General features: G+C 39.6%; 1 protein-coding gene across 1 annotated transcript in view; it reads left to right on the top strand.

Annotated features, from left to right (window-relative positions):
• Positions 1-13,294, top strand: part of LOC136863432 (pikachurin) — a 1,329,416-nt gene that overhangs the window by 1,176,001 nt on the left and 140,121 nt on the right. The gene's annotated exons all lie outside the window — the stretch shown is intronic.

Here is a 13,294-nt window from a genome sequence, read left to right as displayed (position 1 = left end):
CAGTAATTCTCAGAGCATAGAAGACTGCTTGAGAAACTAGCTTCCTCGTTGCGCACGCCGAGTTCTCGTTGTTGTCCTTCGATTTGGATTCTTTTCATTTTCGCGTTTCCTATTCTTTAAATTTTCCCGATAATCCTGTGAAGTCACCGCGGTGGATGGAGGGGGGTGAGGGGGGAACCAACACATCTCCATTCATAAAGCTGATGCCTTATCAAGCACATCCGGATCTTTTCAGTGCGTTGAGTGTCCGTCGATTATCAACCGAATCCTGCCCTGAGATTTGTTACGGTTTAGGTGATCAAGGAATAATGAAAATACCTCAGATGTCATATACACTGATTCGGACATTTTAACACCTAATCCACTGGGCATTCCTTTTGAGTGTATCTTTGCCTTGCCCATTTCATTTTAACAAAGGGTGGGATAGCATATCCAATAGCAATACTACACACCAATACTGTTACCGTAGATCCCTTTTCTGCCGTGGTGCTGTGAAACACGTTTTTCTTTCCTTTTTCACTGATAATCTTCCCTGCCTTAAATATGAGATGAACACCAGTTTCATTGGCATTGAAAATATTACCAGGCTCTTGAAAAACCCAGTCATATCAAACCATTGCTTTTTGTTTTTTAAATATGCTTCTTAACACCATTCCTGTGAGTGAACTTAAAGGCCAGTTCTCGTAAGTCAGTCACTGTTCGCCCAAACCCCTTAGAATCGAGTTGAAAAATATGGTTGACTAAATGGTCCTACATAGCTTTGTCAATTGTTGCTCCTTTTTCCAGTTTTCTGTTGATAGATATACCAGATAGTATTCTGGATCTGAGTGTATTCCTTGGAATACTGAACTACTTCGCAGCTGTTGCTAAAGTAGTTCCATTTTTTTCACGTCCTTAATAGCAGCAGCCATATCTTCTGCATTCCATCGTCCAAGCAGACCTTTGTACACATATATCCGTGGCATCCTCCAACTATAACCATTTGAAGGCAAAACTATTAATGCGAAACTTCTACTTTATCATCAGTCTCCAACCTTCGTAATTCGAGTTTAACTAAACAATACAAACATTGTTATAAAAATATCGCATTACAAAAATATTATAAATATCCTAGTACACTACATTGTCATAATTTGTTACTCCTACTAAACTTAGTATTAACGCACCATTAAACCCTGTCCCCAAAAATGTATCCCAGTTTAAAACATTATCTTAAAAGTATCGCATATCTACCTATTTCGTTACACAACCTACTCATCATATTTTAGCAAGTTACTTGTAAATCATATATCACTTATTTACTCACCTTCAATTCTTCATATGCCTTGTATTTATAGCGATAATCTTCAGCTAACAGGATGACCATGAGCACAAAACCATACGGCTCCAGTAAATGTAGTTGAAAGTGTGACCTGTGCAGTACTGTGGTTACCAGAGGCGCTAAGCTTAAAAGTGTCGAGTTCTCCCTCATGTCGGGAACTCCCTAAGTTACCTTACGTATTTTCTGTTTTCGGAAATGCACCTAAAAGGGGGAGGGAAATAGAAAAATTAGTTGAATTATTTGTATGAGGATACTATTATCTCAAAAACGAAAGATTTTGCAGACGTGAAAATTGGTATTTAGAATCTGCTTACTCGCGTACTCTCGGAAAATCCAATGAAAGTGGGGGGAGGTGAAAGAATTGAAAATTTAATTCAATTAATTTTATGAGGATAGTTACATCTAATAAAAACTAAAGTTGTTACAGACGTGAGAATTGGTATTTATATCCCCTTTGAAAACAAAGAAAAAAGCGTTTCTCGGGGAAATCATCTTGGAGGCGGGGGTGAAAAGGAGTTGAATTCCTTTTATGAGGACACACATCTCAAAAACTGAAGATGTTAGAGTCGTGATAATTGGTATTTAGAAGATCTTTTACTATTATTAATAATAATAATGTTATTTGCTTTACGTCCCACTAACTACTCTTTTACGGTTTTTGGAGACGCCGAGGTGCCGGAATTTAGTCCCGCAGGAGTTCTTTTACGTGCCAGTAAATCTACCGACACAAGGCTGACGTACTTGAGCACCTTCAAATACCACTGGACTGAGCCAGGATCGAACCTGCCAAGTTGGGATCAGAAGGCCAGCGTCTTAACCGTCTGAGCCACTCAGCCCGGCTCTTTTACTATTAAAGAATCAAGTATTTTTAACGGGAAATTCACTTAGTGGGGAGTGTGAAAGGAAGTGAAAAAAGTGAATTTTTTGTGGGGGATACTTATATCTCAGAACTGAAGGTAACAGACGTGAACATTGGTATTTGGAATCTCCTTGAAACATAAGGAAACACGCCTTCTCTTTTTCGGGGTGTGTGTGGGGGGGGAGGGTAAATCAACTTAACGGCGGTGGGGTGAAAAATGAGGTGTGACCAATTGATTTGACTGTTCATAATGTACTTATTCTGATCATAAACTTATCATTTTTAATCTTTCCTGGGTTCGTTTTCAAGAACCATATTTTCCTTTGGAGAACATAGATTACAGTAGATTCTTCTGGCATAAAAAGTAAAAAATTAAACACATATGGAATAAACGATAGGAATTAAATTGACCGTGCAATTGTTCACCACTGTAATAAGGCCAAAGATGCACGGAAGTATATCATTCGTGTCGCCAGAAATCTCGCGCTCTTGCCTACGCGCGACGATGGTGCTGGTCACATTGTCAGCAATGACAATGGCAGCAGATGTAATTTACCGCCATGTAGCGGTCTTGCATCTTGCTGTGGGTTCCAGACCATCAATAATAATAGTAATAATAATAACCTAAATTGAACTAATATCATTCGCCCTAATAATAATAATAATAATAATAATAATAATAATAATAATAATAATAATAATAATAATAATAATAATAATAATGTTCTGATATCCTGGTCCGTCGTCAAAATGTGCGGACCGCGCTGGAAACGAGTCCTGGCCGGGATAATGACTACGATTGCAGTCCGGCCGCGGGTTCAGTACCACCAAGGCACCCAAGACGACACCACGCCGGATCTCCTCAAGGATTTGATCCATATTAATAATGCTTATAGGGAAAGATGGCAAAGATTTAGGGACCCAACTGTCCGGGTGGAATACTTGGACCTAGCCCGGGAAGTACGAAATCGATTGCTGGAAAGAAAGATTGAAAAATGGGAGGAACTTTGCCATAATCTCTCAGAAAACGAGTCAGATCACGAAATTTGGCGGATTCTCTCAGAAAACGTGTTAGATCGCGAATTTCGGCGGATTATATATGAAATGTTAAGCATTCAATTATAAATTTCATTATAATACCATAGCGAAGCACGAGTATCTTGCCAGTTTAAATATAAATTATAACACTCTAAACATAGGTGTAAGAAAGACACTATTATACTGTATGAAGAATGACATGTTTCACTGAAATAGTCTTTGGAGACAACGGCCCACGCTTCAGCAGTCTAGATAAGTACAGAAGTATTTAATTTTGTTTAGACAGTGATGGTTGAATACGTATAAAATCATTATTTGATAATACTTATTCGTATTATCACCTAACTCTCTATCGTTGACAAGTTTACGCAACGTAAACAATTCTGTACATATTTACGCATGATTTAAGTCATTTGTTAGAATATGAGGATATTCTTGTAGAACGAAACATGCCATTCTTTGTATAATGGTGTGTTTTACAGATGTGTTTATAGTGTTATAATTTGTGTGTTTGACAGACTGGTAAGGTTTTAAGTTACATTTTACTAATCCGACAATGGAAAATATGGCTTCCTTCTTAACACATCAGTAACTCTTGCTTCAGTAGTCTGATTCAAAGCGTGGCCTGTCCCTATGCTTACGAATACTGTATGTGGAATATGCGTGTATTATTGTCTGTTTAACACAGGGCCTCTCGCCCGCCCAAAATCTCACGTGTGCAAAACGAGGCGCGAAGATTCTGTGCTACGTGCATCGGTTCGACTCGGCTCGGTTCGGACCAGCGTTTTTTCTAGGGGCGACTCGGCTAAGCTCGGCTCAACTCAGCTCGGGTTGTGTAGCGCTGCAGAGCGAGTGAGGGAGGGGGAAACAGGCGGAACGAGCGAGGCAGGCGTGGGGAAGGAGAGAAACAGAGCTATTGCCCAGAATCGAGGAGTGGGGGATCTGCACTCCGGTCAACCTAGTGAAGTCGTCTTATGCACCTTGCACCGCGCAAGACACCCGTGCATGCATCCTGAGAGGCCCTGGTTTAACAAAACGACCTTTAACCTTCATGCAGTCGTACAGGTACTTGCTAATAAAGTGATGGAGAATTGCCAAGCAAACAACAAGCCTCCAGCATACTGTACCTCGACAGGCGCATTGTACGGGAGTTGTAAAACGTACTGGAGCAACATGTCCAGGGTGGCGCTGTGGTGTGATAGTGATGGAGCGTCGGATATTTATACGCCATGGATTCGAGCACCCAACGTGACAGCCAGTTCCCATTCCTATAAACTTTCATCCCTCAGAGTGAAATGAAAAAGTATCTACGAAGAGATTTCTGATAAACAGCACGAAGTATTTATGACAGTGTCAAAATTGCAAAGAAACCCGTCACAGCAACTGCTCTAAAATTCAAGACATCACTGGAAAAGTGAGATACACAGTAAAGGTGCTTGAGAGATGTAGGCTAGAACGCAGAAATGCTCGAAATTTTAGAATTTCGGGTTGCGCGTGAAGCTGAACATGCAATTCTAAAGTGGCATTTAAATACTTGTGCGAAAGAAGCAGAGATCTTGCAGGACATACCCAGTCTCGATGCCAGCAAGTATTTCCTCCACCAGTTCAAACACCTCTATAAATTAACATCAGACAAGTTCACAAGGTTTGTATTACTCTTGACACCACAGTCAGGACCAGAGCATTGGAGGTTGTAGGCAAAATTATGACCTTAATTTCTGTTAATGCATTCGATGCCGACATGGTTTTCAATACGGACCAAAGTCGATTTGAATGTTCATTCACGTCAAAAACGACACCATGAAAGACCGGAAAAATGGACGGCTGAAGCTGCTGTTCAATGCGTTGCATCTACCACCCCTTCTGCGCGATCCTATCCGCACGGATAACTCAGTCGATTGTTAAAATATAGACCATCAGTAATATGCTTGTGTAACGTCCTTATGTATTTTCCAATTAAAATAAGACAACGACGTTAGTATTCTTGCCGGAATATAATGGGCCAAGTCGAATGTTGCAGTTGTAAGCAACGCTATTGTATGAAATGCTTCCCACCATTCGCTATCATTATTACGCTTGCGACCTACCAATGCCAAGTTCGAGTGCTGCAATTACTTGGCCACACACAGCGGTGAAGACTGCTGTGCTGTGTTCCATTCAGGGAGTACACTCCCCCTTCCTATCAGCGGATACATAGCACGGATAGAATAGCTCGAATACTATGACGGACCCGTGTGTCAAGTGCTAATCAGAATATGTATGACCCAGAGGAATGGTGAGGTAAAATAAAAGTATCCAATTCTCTAGCTCCTGTCGCCAATATTCAGACGGACTGTTTCAGTAGGTGAGGTAACTCTCCTAGATCGCACGTCATGTAGACAACCACTCACGACTCATTTTAGGACAGGCTATAAATTCATGTATCAGAACCTGCAACCTTATTGCTAGGTTAAAAATGTATGAGACATGGAAGATCAGAATTTACTGTTCCTTCTCGCTTTGTTACGAAAGAATTTTCGGTCATATTAACACATTAACAGCCGCAAGATGCAGGAAATAAATTGAAAAATAGTCATGAAATCTCATTTACTATCCGTCGTAAAATAATTTTATCTTGCCCAGAAGATAGTACATTTTTATTTTCTACAGCTTTCGTTACGTAGCATTTATCGGCTGGAACCATATTAAGGGATATTTTCTAGAATTAAATTTAGGTCCTTCCCGTAAACTACTATTTCTCGCAGGTAAATTAAATGATTTACAGCCGGGCTGAGTGGCTCAGACTGTAGAGGCGCTGATCTTCTGACCCCAACTTGGCAGGTTCCATCCTGGCTCAGTCCGATGGTATTTGGAAGTGCTGAAATATCTCTGCCTCGTGTCGGTAGATTTACCGGCACCTAAAAGAACTCCTGCGGGACAAAATTTCGGCATCTCGGCGTCTCCGAAAACCGTCAAAAGCAGTTAGTGGGACGCAAAATCAATAACATTATTAGTCTATTGTTAAATATTTTATTTTCTGGCTCTAGACTGTACCGCCTTTTCCCCTAATCTTTAATACCGATTAAATACTGTGCAACCTTGCGCGTGAAAGAGACAGACATGATGGAAATTTAAAAATGCATTTATTTCTTATTCTAACCAACACACAAATACCTTTCCTTTTTTCTTTTCTTTTTTATTCTGACCAAAGTACAGGCAAAACACTCGTTGTATTCATATAGATTATTGCGCACACACACACTCACACAGCTTTTATTTAACGCGCTATCCGTTTCCCTAGCATGTACGCCCTGGGCCAGAGGGCCGCCTACAAGAGAGCAGCCGAAAATAGCACTCAGATGTACGGTATTGAAATATTACATAAACAGAAAAATTAACAACTGAATTTGAATAAATAGTATTACCTCAAACCTAGTGCTAGAAATATTGTCCTTCCTCTCTCAAACAAGGAGCATTTCCCGAGAATATGATAACAAAATACAGTAGAGACAATACGCGATACTCTGCGAGATATCGAGAGACAAGCGATTAGAGCTCTGTCTAGCGGAGTGACCTGAGAGTTACTGATTCAGTTATAAGAGCACATGTATTTGTTTGTGAAGTTTCTGGCGTTTTTTATGCGTTTGCATTAAGTTGACATAAGTAAATATTAGCGTGTGTCATTCATTTATATCTCCTCTCAATAGAATGGAAAGATACATACTGTGTTTGGCTGCAATGACTATGAAGTGCAGAAGGATTCGCGGTCTTTCTTCTGTTTCCCTCGTGACAAGAAAATGTGAGTAAATATTGTGTTTGCATACATATTCTTCCAGTTACAAAGAGATTTGTATAGTACTTCCAACATTTCTGACCTGCGCGATCCATATTTTAACTGGTTTAAAATATAATCTCATTTTATTGTATAGTGCAGCAGTTAACCTTCAATACCGATGTGTTGTCCGGCTCCATGGCTAAATGGTTAGCGTGTTGGCCTTTGGCCACAGGGGTCCCGGGTTCGATTCCCGGCAGGGTCGGGAATTTTAACCTTAATTGGTTAAATTCGCCTGCACGGGGGCTGGGTGTATGTGTCGTCTTCATCATCATTTCATCCTCATCATGACGCGCAGGTCGCCTACGGGAGTCAAATCAAAAGACCTGCATCTGGCGAGCCGAACTTGTCCTCAACATTCCCGGCACTAAAAGTCATACGCCATTTCATTTATTTATATTTTTTACCGATGTGTTGTTGTAAGTGTGATCTGTGGGTTTTGATTTAATTCAAGAAAATGCATATGTGTGTGGCTGGTTGTGTTCCAAGTTACCCCATTTGGAATGCCGTAATGAGTTGTCAAGCACTGAAGGAAATATGGGTGATTTAAGAAATGTACACATTTTGTTGAAACAATATGACGATGCAAATTTGCTTTACCCTAATGTAATGGCAAGTATTGCTTATAGGGAAATTTTGAATGTTCTTGAGGGTAAATTTATAGATATTTTTCTGTTAGTAGGCTTCAAGTTAAAAGGAAAATTGTGCAGTTCTTAACTATAAATTCATTGAATCATGTGTGTAAGGAATGTGCCGATATTTTTATTACAAGTGTTTTAATGTGATGATACAATGCTTTTAAATGAGATAAAAGACAAACCTAGCCGTGAACGTTCAGGTAGGAATACTAAAGCTAAAAAAGTAATGCATAAATGAAATATCAAGCCGTATCACACCAGTCCATTTCACATCTTGGTTATATGTCTAATTTCAGTCTTTAAATAATAACCTGTTAAATAAATTTTCATTTATTTATCCAGACTTGCTTTAGCAACTTTGAAGTTAATATCTTAGTAACACTTTCTTTCTAGGCGTAATTTATTTATCCATTTCCGCATATGCATTTCCATTGATATTTGAATTTAGCGCTAATTTTCAGGTCACGCCAATAGGAGCGACACTTGCGAATTATCTTCCATCTTAAGGCTATATCCGGAAGTGTCGCGTATTGTCTCTACTGTATTTGTTGATAACGCTAACAAGCCAGAGCTTTGAGCAAAAGGAATTTTCATTTCATATCTGATATTATTTTTCAGTTCTTGTAGTGTGTGAGGATTATAATGATCCATACCATCCTTCGAGTTACGCCATAAATAAAATATGATTGGTTAGAAGCCATGCTTCTCTGTGTCGACCCTTCTTTTTTGCTATATGCACCGACACAGACATGTCTTATGACGACGATGGGATAGGAAAGGCCTAGGAAGTGGAAGGAAGCGGCCGTGGCCTTAATTAAGGTACAGTCCCGGCATTTTCCTGGGGTGAAAATGGGAAACTACGATAAACCATCTTCAGAGCTGCCGACAGCAGGGCAATGTCGACCTTTTAAGAGTGAAACACACTGGATCACAATTGATAACACAAACTAGGAGTTACATTAAAGGCATGATGTACTATAACAACTTTTCTTTTAAATTGCTTAATATCATACTGAAAATCATTTGTATTCAGCGACGATATGATAGGAAGATAGTTCACGTACCGCCCATCTCTCGAATACAAATTTATAGGAGCCTGGAAGAGGGAAGGAAGCAGCCATGGCCTTACGCTAGGTACCATCCCGGCATTCACCTGGAGGAGAAGTGGGAAACCACGGAAAACTACTTCATGGATGGCTGAGGTGGGAATCGAACCCCACTCTACTCAGTTGACCTCCTGAGGCTGAGTGGACCCCTTTCCAGCCCTCGTATTTCTTTCCAAATTTCGTGGCTGAGGCAGGAATCGAACCCGGTCCTCTGGGGGTGGCATGTAATCACACTAATCACTGCACCACAGAGGCGGACGTTGTTATTATTATTATTATTATTATTATTATTATTATTATTATTATTATTATTATTATTATTGTTATTATTATTATTATTATTATCGTATGGCCTCAGCTACCGTGTGCAGACATTTCAATTTGACGACATCTGGCTGTCTGCTCGTCAATTTCGACGTTCCGTTTTACTCTAGGCCCCCACTAGATGGGAGACCGAGTAAACCGAAACTCTCTTGGGCGTCTATGGCTGAGATTTAATGAATTTTGTCGGGTAAACACCAAATGTGTCACCAGAGATCTTTTACATGCCGACATCGTACGACATGGAGTGTCGAATGGACTTTTTTCCGCCCTTCAAAAATCCGACTACCTACCTCTGCCGGGTACCTACCCGCTATCTTGGAATCCGGAGGCCGACACTCTACCGCTGATCCACAGAGGCAGCTATTATTATTATGATTATTATTATTATTATTATTATTATTATTATTATTATTATTATTATTATTATTATTATTATTATAGGGGGGACTGGTAATGAAGTTATTTCGTATTTATTTAATCATAGCTGTAATTTATTATAGGGCACAAACTATTCAAGATAACAAAACTGCACATTCTTTCAGACATTTCACACGCACTAAATACACGGTCCAACGTATTATGAAGTAACAAAGGAACTTGGTTGAGTTCTTTGTGTGGTGCCGGGCTGAGTGGCTCAGACGGTGGAGGCGCTGGCCTTCTGACCCCAACTTGGCAGGTTCGAACCTGGCTCAGTCCGGTGGTATTTGAAGGTGCTCAAATACGTCAGCTTTGTGTCGGTAGATTTACTGGCAAGAAAAAGAACTCCAGGGGGACTAAATTCGGGTCTCGGCGTCCTCGGCGTCTCCGAAAATTAATCACACTAACCATTACAACACAGAGGCGGATATTTTCGTGATTTTCCTCCCCTGAATTGAACATATTTTAGTTTCTCTGTGATTTTCTCTGATTACATTTTCAAGCACGGCTATACATTTAGTGCGTTTCATGTGCATTGCTTTCACCGTACCAGTATGCATGTAATTTAACGAATTTTTCGACTAATTGTCGAAGTTTAAACGAAATTTCTGAAAAGTTTCCCTTTTAAAAATTTCAATTTTCTCTTTCTCTCCCTCACTCTCTCTTGTCCTTACTCCAATGCCGATTGTGAGCGTGTGTTCAGTAAAATTATCTAATTAAAGTGAAATACCGAAATAAAATCATTACGTCTTCAGTAATTGTGTGATCTAGCCAGTCATTGTGTACAAAATTATAGATCCGCATGCGAGAGTTTCACACCGACAAAAAATGTTAAACTACAGAACAAAACTTCATTTCTACAGTTCGAGTATTCGAGTATGGGATCACTTGCAGATTATTATTATTTATTATTTAGTAGTAGTAGTAGTAGTAGTAGTAGTAGTAGTAGTAGTAGTAGTAGTAGTAGTAGTAGTAGTAGTAGTAGTAGTAGTAGTAGTAGTAGTAGTAGTAGTAGTAGTAGTAGTAGTAGTAGTAGTAGTAGTAGTAGTAGTAGTAGTAGTAGTAGTAGTAGTAGTAGTAGTAGTAGTAGTAGTAGTAGTAGTAGTAGTAGTAGTAGTAGTAGTAGTAGTAGTAGTAGTAGTAGTAGTAGTAGTAGTAGTAGTAGTAGTAGTAGTAGTAGTAGTAGTAGTAGTAGTAGTAGTAGTAGTAGTAGTAGTAGTAGTAGTAGTAGTAGTAGTAGTAGTAGTAGTAGTAGTAGTAGTAGTAGTAGTAGTAGTAGTAGTAGTAGTAGTAGTAGTAGTAGTAGTAGTAGTAGTAGTAGTAGTAGTAGTAGTAGTAGTAGTAGTAGTAGTAGTAGTAGTAGTAGTAGTAGTAGTAGTAGTAGTAGTAGTAGTAGTAGTAGTAGTAGTAGTAGTAGTAGTAGTAGTAGTAGTAGTAGTAGTAGTAGTAGTAGTAGTAGTAGTAGTAGTAGTAGTAGTAGTAGTAGTAGTAGTAGTAGTAGTAGTAGTAGTAGTAGTAGTAGTAGTAGTAGTAGTAGTAGTAGTAGTAGTAGTAGTAGTAGTAGTAGTAGTAGTAGTAGTAGTAGTAGTAGTAGTAGTAGTAGTAGTAGTATAAAAGTAAAAAGGGACAAAAGGCAGTGAAGAGAGTGAAAATAATCGTATATAAAGAAAATCAAGCGATTACGGTCCTGTGAGTGAAAATGGGTGGAAATACGGTCCATTATTATCCTGCGTACAGTTTTCCCGTCTTCTGAGGTCGGCAACACTGCAGCCAAAGCAAACTTACAACAACGTTGCCAGTACTTTCTTACCAGCCCTCGTACTTAAAAGCAGTAAATTCTACTCTGAATAGAAGAATATTGTTATTTGGGTAGTAAAATAACTAACGGTTGCAGAAGTAGGGATGACATAAAATGCAGAATAGCACAAGCAAGGAAGAGCTTTCTTAAGAAAAGATATTTGCTCACTTCAAACATTTCGTCTGGAGCGTGGCATTATATGGAAGAGAAACATGGACGATAACTAGTTCAGAAAGAAATAGAATAGAAGCTTTTGAAATGTGGTGTTACAGAAAAATGCTGTAGGTGAGATGGATAGATCGAATCACGAATAAAGAGATATTGAATCGAATTGGTCAGAGGAGGTCAATTGTGCTAAATTTGACGAGAAGAAGAGATAGAATGATAGGACACATCTTAAGACACCCGGAACTTGTTCAGTTGGCTTTTGAAAGAAGTGTAGGCGGTAAGAACAGTAGGGGTAGACCAAGGTGTGAATATGACAAGCAGATTAAAGCAGATGTAGGATTCAGTAGTTACGTGGAAATAAAAAGGTTAGCACAGGATAGGCTAACATGGACAGCTGCATCAATCCAGTCTATGGATTGATGACTTAAACAACAAAAATGAACCTCCTGATATTCTTCGTCCGCCGACAGTGAAACGGCCGGTCTGAGAGGCTCAGACGGTTGAGGCGATGGCCTCCAGACCGCAACCTGCCAGGTTCGATCCTGGCTCAGTCCGGTGGTATTTAAAGGTGCTCAAATACGTCATCCTCGTGCATATAGATTTACTGGCACGTAAAAGAACTCCTGCGGGAGAAACTTTCGGCACCTCGGCGTCTCCGAAAACCGTAAAGATAGTCAGTGGGGCATAAATCAAATAACCTTCGTATTATTATTATTATTATCAGTAGTAGTAGTAGTAGTAGTAGTAGTAGTAGTAGTAGTAGTAGTAGTAGTAGTGCGTGAGGAGGTGAAAATTGCTTCTCGTGCGGTCGAAGGCACTTGGAAGACGCTTCTTTGTCATCGTGGAATGGGTGCGAAGAGGGAACATCTTACCAGCCCTCTGGGAATAAGCTCGACTCATGACTGCTATAGAGCTGTCTGTTTTCATTAGCACATCACAGTACAGCTTATTTTCAGTAGGTAGCAGCCTAGTTTTCTCCATACTGAGCGTTCTCAGATTTATTTGTTGATTTAGATCGACATATAATTGTATAAAAAAATTTAAAATGAATGCATGATACACTGCAGCATGTGCGTGTGTGCTTTATTAAATTGCAGGCCTCATTTTGTCGGAGGTGGCAGCTGGCTTGTATGGACCTATCGATTTGTATGCTAAATACATGGGTTTACTAATACAGAGGACTATCGAGGACGCTGAGCTCACGAGTTTTTAAACTCATTGTGATTAACCATTTTGTATCTCAAACGACCGGAGGAGGGGGCATCGCTAATGGTGTGCTAATTTTATACATAAACCCGAAATTGACTTAATTCCGATTTTTGTTACGCTTATCACGGAGAAACTTTAAATGCCGTAACATTACGAGATTCTTTCCGATATGGTTGTCTTCTTCTACCAATTACACATTGCTAATCGTCGGCAACAAAACAACCTGGCCGGTTGAAGCCACAGGTAGAAATCGAATGCAGTTACACTAATTATAGCACTGATGGTTACATTTGTGGCGTAATGGGCGGAGAGGAGCGATTCTCAAAGTGATAACCGCATAACATGGTGTGTTCTGCAGGCAAAACAGAAAACAGTCTACAGTTTAGGATGAGGATTACTATTACTATTAGTACGACTAATACTAATATTATTATTATTATTTGCTTCTTTCTTTCTCTCTTTCTTTCCTTCTCACTCATGCTTTCTTTCTTTCTTTCTTTCTTTCTTTCTTTCTTTCTTTCTTTCTTTCTTTCTTTCTTTCCATCTCTCTTTCTTAATCCGTTTAACCTCCAGGGTTGGTTTATCCCTTAGACTCAGCGAGGGAT

This window comes from Anabrus simplex, chromosome 2 (genome assembly GCF_040414725.1).
Source record: "Anabrus simplex isolate iqAnaSimp1 chromosome 2, ASM4041472v1, whole genome shotgun sequence".
Lineage (NCBI taxonomy): Eukaryota > Metazoa > Arthropoda > Insecta > Orthoptera > Tettigoniidae > Anabrus > Anabrus simplex.
The sequence above is the reverse complement of the archived record's forward strand: the minus strand, read 5'-3'. Positions and strand labels throughout refer to the sequence as shown.